The sequence below is a fragment of the Magnolia sinica genome, chromosome 6, assembly GCF_029962835.1.
Source record: "Magnolia sinica isolate HGM2019 chromosome 6, MsV1, whole genome shotgun sequence".
In the NCBI taxonomy this organism is placed as follows: domain Eukaryota; kingdom Viridiplantae; phylum Streptophyta; class Magnoliopsida; order Magnoliales; family Magnoliaceae; genus Magnolia; species Magnolia sinica.
This window is the reverse complement of record NC_080578.1, coordinates 51,330,211-51,337,138: the sequence shown is the minus strand read 5'-3', so window position 1 is coordinate 51,337,138 and position 6,928 is coordinate 51,330,211. Positions and strand designations below refer to the sequence as shown.

The 6,928-nt window shown below is 34.8% G+C and overlaps 1 long non-coding RNA gene across 1 annotated transcript; it reads left to right on the top strand.

The window, feature by feature from the left end:
* Window positions 1-769: 769 nt before the first annotated feature.
* On the top strand, window positions 770-1,936 carry LOC131250037 (uncharacterized). Its single transcript, XR_009172996.1, has 3 exons — window positions 770-877; window positions 1,072-1,122; window positions 1,657-1,936. It is a non-coding gene; the product is annotated as an uncharacterized LOC131250037 (long non-coding RNA).
* Window positions 1,937-6,928: the final 4,992 nt, after the last annotated feature.

The following is a 6,928-nucleotide window of genomic DNA, read 5'->3' as shown; positions in this document are numbered from 1 at the left end:
AAAATGATCTCCCCATATTGATGAATGGTGTAGATATGATAAATATATCATTTTGGGGCCATGTAGCTTTGATCTCCTTTGAACCGTATGAAACAACGGAAATTAACCTTTACCGTTTATATCTGGTGTTGTCGACTTGGGCTTTCGATTTATCTCATTTTTGGGTACTTGCACTGAAATAAAAGTTTTTAAAGAATGGATGGAACGGATGAACCACATGCATCACGGTGGGCCCCACGGAGCCCCTGACATAGGACTGTCCGTCTTTATCACCGCGCTTAAAAAATTCATCCGCACTTAAAACAATTCGTCCACGCCCATTTAGTGCCCTATCTCTCTCCCTCTCTCTCGCTCCACCGCCTACCCTCTCGCTCACTCCACTGCCTACCCTCTCTCTCTCTCTACGGCCCCAGGCCTTTGATGAACTCATACAGAGGGCTTCTAAGCTGGTTTCTAAGACACCCAGAATGCAAATCAGGATGATCTCAACACTTCGATTCATGGGTCTTTTAGGAAATCTAGCTTCTCTTCAGGTAATCATGATTTTTATCTTCTTCTTGATTTCCTTTTCTAAAATTAGAATTGGTGATTACACCCACCCATTTGGATATTACACCCAATTGTCTCCAAAAATATTGAGTGGTTTTGAAAAATATTTGAAGATTTTTAAAAATGTTTGCGTTAGATTTGGGAAAATATAGAAAACCCGAAACTTGTTCTTTTGAGGGTGGTGCAGATTTGAAGAAGAATTAGGGGATATATTATCAGAAGTGCCGAAGATTTTGACTGTTCTATTATTGTTGTTGCTGTTGCTACTATCAAATGCCTTGGATTTGGGCTTTGGTCATTATGTGAAGGGTTCATGGACGAAGGGTGTGTGTATATATATATATATATATTATCCATCATCCATTCCTAAAAGTTTCTTCTTCATGAACTTTTCTTTTATGTTTCCACTTTTCTTATATATCTATTTATGTCATGTTTATTTGATTAGCTCTCCTTGTTTCTCTCCTTCTACAACTTTCATGTTTGTACACAGTAGTTTCTATTTTGTACCAAAGAATTAAGATCCTAAGGAAGAGAAGATGCCACAAGGGTCTTGATTTGTATTAAGGAAAGGTAGCAGTTCATTTGATTGTTTATAGACTGAGCTATTTCTATTTTATACAATGGGAGTAACCATTTAAAATGTTTGCAAATTCTCAACATTGTTTACCCATGATTTTGACTGAATGTCTAGAGTTTTGACTGGGAATGAAGACATCTGAGCAATCACGAAAATTGATCGTTCTGTAGTACTTAGCAACTTATCATATCTACAAAATAACTTTCTAAAGTTGAGCCTCTTCCCTATTTGTTGTAATCCCAATTCCTATTTACATAGTATTGGTGATCAGAGGTTCTGCCTATTTATAGAAAAAAAAACCTGTCTGGTCTTTGAGTAAGATTAAGAAGGCAGAAACATGAGGGTATGTTGGCATTGTAAGATAACATGATGGTATATTAGTCATTTCAAAAGGCTACTGGGGAGAACCCATGAGCTTAATTTTGAGACTGCCTGTAGTGAGAAAAGCATATGCAATATATGTATGTTTGAATTCTCGCTTCCTATGGTAAGGATCTTTAATTATCTTTATCTTTTGTTTTTATTAGTCCCTGAAGCTGCTCTCTGTTATGGCTACAATCCATTTAGATGACAAGGATGATAAAATTGAGACTACTCTCTCACTTGCTCTAGCAAAGTTGGAAAATGGCAATGTTACTGACAGGAGCATCATTTCATCTGACCCACTAGCTTCAAGCACTTAGGAAGACGTGACATTTATAGCTTCTGAAACTCTTTCTTGATGTCTTTAGCCCATGAACTTTCTTGTTGATCATAAAGACTTGGTATGAAGAAGGATATTTTACAATAAGGAATGAAAAACAACAAAGGTAATCTCTGTCAATCTTATTTACCAAGAAGGCTCATGAACATCTCTCTTTTGCATTTGCATCCCTTGATCAATTCCAAGAATAATAATCTAAAAGAAGAGAATTATGGGAATTCAAATGCTGCAACAAAAACACAAGTATGAAATCACTACTACTAGATTTATGGCTCTAACTTACAGGTGGATGAACACATTACACACATGGAAGCAGACCCATTTTGAAAGAACCCCAAATACATGTAATGTTCATGTGAGATCATATTAAGAATGTTGGAAGTTATCAACATGAATGATTTTGCATATTAAGAATGTTGGAAGCTATCAACATGAATGATTTTGCATGTAATTTGATTACTTACAAGCACACGGTGGAAATCATATGCATCTGTTTGTTTACACTTCCAAATAAGTTGACTATAATCTTCTCTTCCTTATCCATATGTGATGTAACAAATCTGTATTTTGGGTTTTTTGGCAACTAGGAATTTACAAGTTGCTAAAGAAATTATTTTCTAGAAACAAATTCTAAATGAGAAACTGATTAGTAGTGCATCAGAGATCATAAATAGTCGGTTATCATGATGACTTTTAATTCTACGCAAAAAAGTTTAAAAAAGAAGAAGATCCCTAATACATAATTAGGAATAACTAAAATGAGATGAATTCAAATTTTTTTTTAATGGCATCCAAATAGGCCCTCATGGTGCATGCCCTTAGGGGTTTATTCTACGTTTATAAATGATCTTAAATTTTCTTTATGGTCTTCAAATTCTTTATTAGGGTAAGAGTTTTAAAACACTGGTTTCAACCTTTGACCGGTTGCTAGCAATTGTTTTAATTTGTTTCTAGGATGTTGATATTGTAGTTATTTGACTACATTATAGATTCCATGAATTAGCAAAGTTTGATGAGAAAAAGCGAAGCTACCACAGGGATCTATCTGATCACAATGCATAGCATTGCAAGTCACAGACACACAATCTCATTCAATTTTGCAAGGCACCCTTCATCATTCTATGGTATTCTTCGCAAGGAGTAGAACGACTATATGGAGCTCTTTCTGCTCATATGTGGCCAGGGATGATTTGTAAGGAGTAGAGATGAACTTTTCTTTGTTTCTACCTTACATTTTCTTCTTATTTCTTTTTATTTATTTTTTTGCCTTTTTTTTGGATTCGTTCTACCCTTCCAACATAATTGTGTAACCATATGTGAGAGACATGATGGCCCTTGTAGGATCTTGTAAGGTATAATACTCTCTCATTATGCATGTAATTAATTAAGTTTGGTGTATTTATTCTATTATTCTTTATATGTATTAGTTTAGATGGGTAGATGGATTTGTAAGCCATGAAGTCTTTATCTTTATTAGCTTATTAGATGGGTTGATCTATCAGGGCATGTACTACAATGGTAAGAGATACCATTATTATAATTTCTTAAAAAAAAATAAAAAAAAAATAGACATTCGCTACAGCTATTGACCGTAGCTCATGATCTGGAAACCGTAGCCATTACCAACTTCAGACCATTGTTACGACTCTCATTCTAGTTTTAGCTACAAATATAATCTGTAGCTATATGTACTTTTAAGCTACAGAAAGTATCACTACAAATTTAATCCGTAGCCATAATCTCTATGGCTATGGGTTAGATCCGTAGCTATAGCTTTAAGACCTATGATTATTGTACCTACGACTACAGTCGTGCTACGGCCTATAACCGTAGCCATAGGTCTTTGGCTATGGCTTTTATTTGTAGCCTTTGGCCCTTTTTCTGGTAGTGTGAATACCGTCACGAGGAAGGACTACTTTCCTTTGCCCATCATCTACTTCTAGTTATAGATACTTTTAGAAAATGTACAAGTTTAGTCGTTGTCGATTCAACCGTCGTCTCATCGAGATTAATATTACATCGCAACCCTACACTTGGGGTTGTGAACATCTGCGCTAGAAGAGAAGGTTAAGGCTCTGCATGTATCTTAGGCTTCATTGGCCCAAACCCAACAGTCTACAATGAAGTACATGAAAAAGTATTTCCATCACATTTACGGCTTAATGATCCTTCGATGTCTACATCATCTTCTTCTGGGTCAGATTGAGCTTGATTTATTTATTTCCTTCCTTATGTTGGTTCTGTACTAAACTAATTTGATGGCTTGTTTGGATATTTGAATATTTTGGTTAGTTTGGATGATTAGCTTGTTGATAACATTTATACACTATTTTAAATAGTGTAATTTAACTAGTTACTCTATTTTCCCTACAATTCCTTCTTATTGATATTCCTTCTTACTAATATTCTTGCTTATTGATATCGTTTTATGCTTCATAATCTCGTCTCATTTGTTCTTCCTTTGTCAAGTTGTGACGAAAAGGGGGAGAAATTATGGAATGCATGCTAGTATGTTAGTAGATGTTATGGAATGAATGCTAGTATGGAATGAACAGGTTGAAGCTATAGATAAAGATGTTAGTAGAATGGAATGCTAGATTTCTATATGTTGTATTTCTTAGGGGGAGCATCAGTTGAGCACAGTTGGAGATTACAAGGATGCTCACATAAGGCAGCTTCAAGTTTGTTATATCTTGAATTTGCTTGCTCTTGTTAACAAATGTGTTGTGTATGGTTGATCTTCTTAATGGATGTAGTACTATGTAAAGTTGTATATTTTTTCACGAAATTGACAAAGGGGAGATTGTAACTTCTATTATGTTAAGCACACATAGATTGTTAAATTTCATAAGACAAGAGCTTTAAAGATGAGATCATCACTATGGAATCACAAAAACTCTACATGCTTGGAGATCAGCTCAAGATTGGCTTAAGATCGATTCAAGATCGACACATCTACTTAAAGAAATAGATGCTTGTATTCGAAACAAGGTCAAGTCAAAGTTTAAGATAAGGTGACACATGTATTTGCTAAAACACAAGTGGTATAACCCTAGAAAGACCTTATGATTAGGTACTTTAAAAAATTCTATCTTAGATTTTTATAAGTGTTTTCGCTATGGAATTTGGCCAGCCTAACTTTTGGTTCAGCCAACCAAACTTTCTCAGCTAGCCTAACTTCAAGCTCAAGCAAAATAACAACTTTTATTGAAAACTCGACTAGCCTAAGTTTTGCTTCAGCTAGTCTAAGCTTGAAAATTGGCTAGCCTGAGAGAGTTCGAATGAAATTCCAGCAATGTAATCTTTTGAAATTTATGGGAATTCGACTGGCCGAATTGTGATGTTCGGCTAGCCGAATTTTTCCTTAAGCTAGCCAAATTTTGGATAAATCTTATTCTGCGCAATCCAAGAGCCGTTGGACCGAATCCGGTGGACTCTGGCCAACCAAAGCTAGTCTTAGGCTACCCGAAGTTCTAACCTCTTTGCTTATAAATTGAGTTTTTCTCTCATTCTAAGTGAAAAGGAAAAATTACTATAATCATTCTGCAAGAGAGAGAAGCTTAAGTCTTCATCAAACTTATCTGTGTGGTATTTTTAAATTTAAATTTATAACTTATTAAATTCCCTTTTTCACAAAATCAATTAAGTCTTATTTTAAGAGAGTAATTTATACTCTTCTTTGAGATCTAAAAGAATTGAAACAAGTAGTATTTGGGTTTTCTATTTCCAAAATCTAGAAAACCCTAAACTCTTTCTGTCTGATTGAACACTGCGCCATCTACATTCAAGAAAGAAGTTTTTATACTACAAGCTTCTGCCACATCTTCGAATCTACATTTGAAGATAAGTATATTTACTATATTTCTTTTTAGGTTTTTCTGAGATAGCCTGTGAAAATCTCAGTGATGTTTTATTTGAGATAACCTATAAAAATCTAAGTGGGGTTAATTTCTATTTGCGATAGCCCATGAAAATCACAAAAGGGTTTTTATTATGATAGTCCGTGAAAATCACAAGGAACTTTATCAGGTTGTTAAGGTGACCTTATGAAAACCATATTATAGTGATCACCAAAATTAAGAGGGTAGTAATTTTGGGAGTGGAGTAGGCGTGGTTATTTTACGCACTGAACCACTATAACTCCTTGTGTCGTGTGGTGAATGCTCTATTATTTTTGGTGATTGGATGTTATTTATTATTTCATTCTTGTGGTGAATATTGTAATCCTTTTATATTCTCCTGGTAGTTTGAAAGATTGATTTTAATGGCATTCGTGAAATAATGTTGTCTTGCCTAATATTTTAGGTGAAGGTTGTCCTACGAATTATTTTGAATCAAGGTTTCAATAATAAAGCGATTGAGATTTTTATAATATTTACATATTCTTCATTTATTTTGATTATTTGGTATTGTCCGATTCAGCCCCCCTCTAAGACATCGCTAGCTCTTCATTTTACCCTTCACACTCTTCTCATTTTCATATTCCTCTATAGTTTTCTTTTTCTTCTGCTGTAGGTTTTATTTTAGACTTAGGGAATTAGAGTTTTTCATGTCAATGTGGGTCCGTGACAATACTCTACGTCTCTTATGTGAATGAGGATTAGTCAAACGTTTGCCAACTATCATCATATTAAACATACCTTGAGATCCTTTAAGTTAACAGAAGTTATGGCTGTTAATCAACCGCACCATCCTGTTGAGAAACATCAAGATGAAAATGAAGTACATAACGTTCCTCCACATAGAAGGATGCGTGATTACTTGCAACCAGCGAGGACGAGTACACCTTCATGCATGGTGTTTCCACTCGATGTAGAAAATGTGGATTTTAAGTCAGGAGTGATCCAACTACTGCCAAAGTTTCATAAACTCGATTCTGAGAGTCCATATTTACATCCTAAAGAGTTTAATGAGATAATAGTAACTTTGCACTTCCAAAACAAGTCTAATAATACAATGAGACTTTAATTGTTTTCTTTCTCTTTAAAGGAGAACACCAAGTCTTGGCTCCACTCTTTGAGACCAAGATCAATAGGGACATGGCTGAGATGGTATGGGAGTTCCTTAAAAAGTTCTTCCCTATTCATAAGACCAAT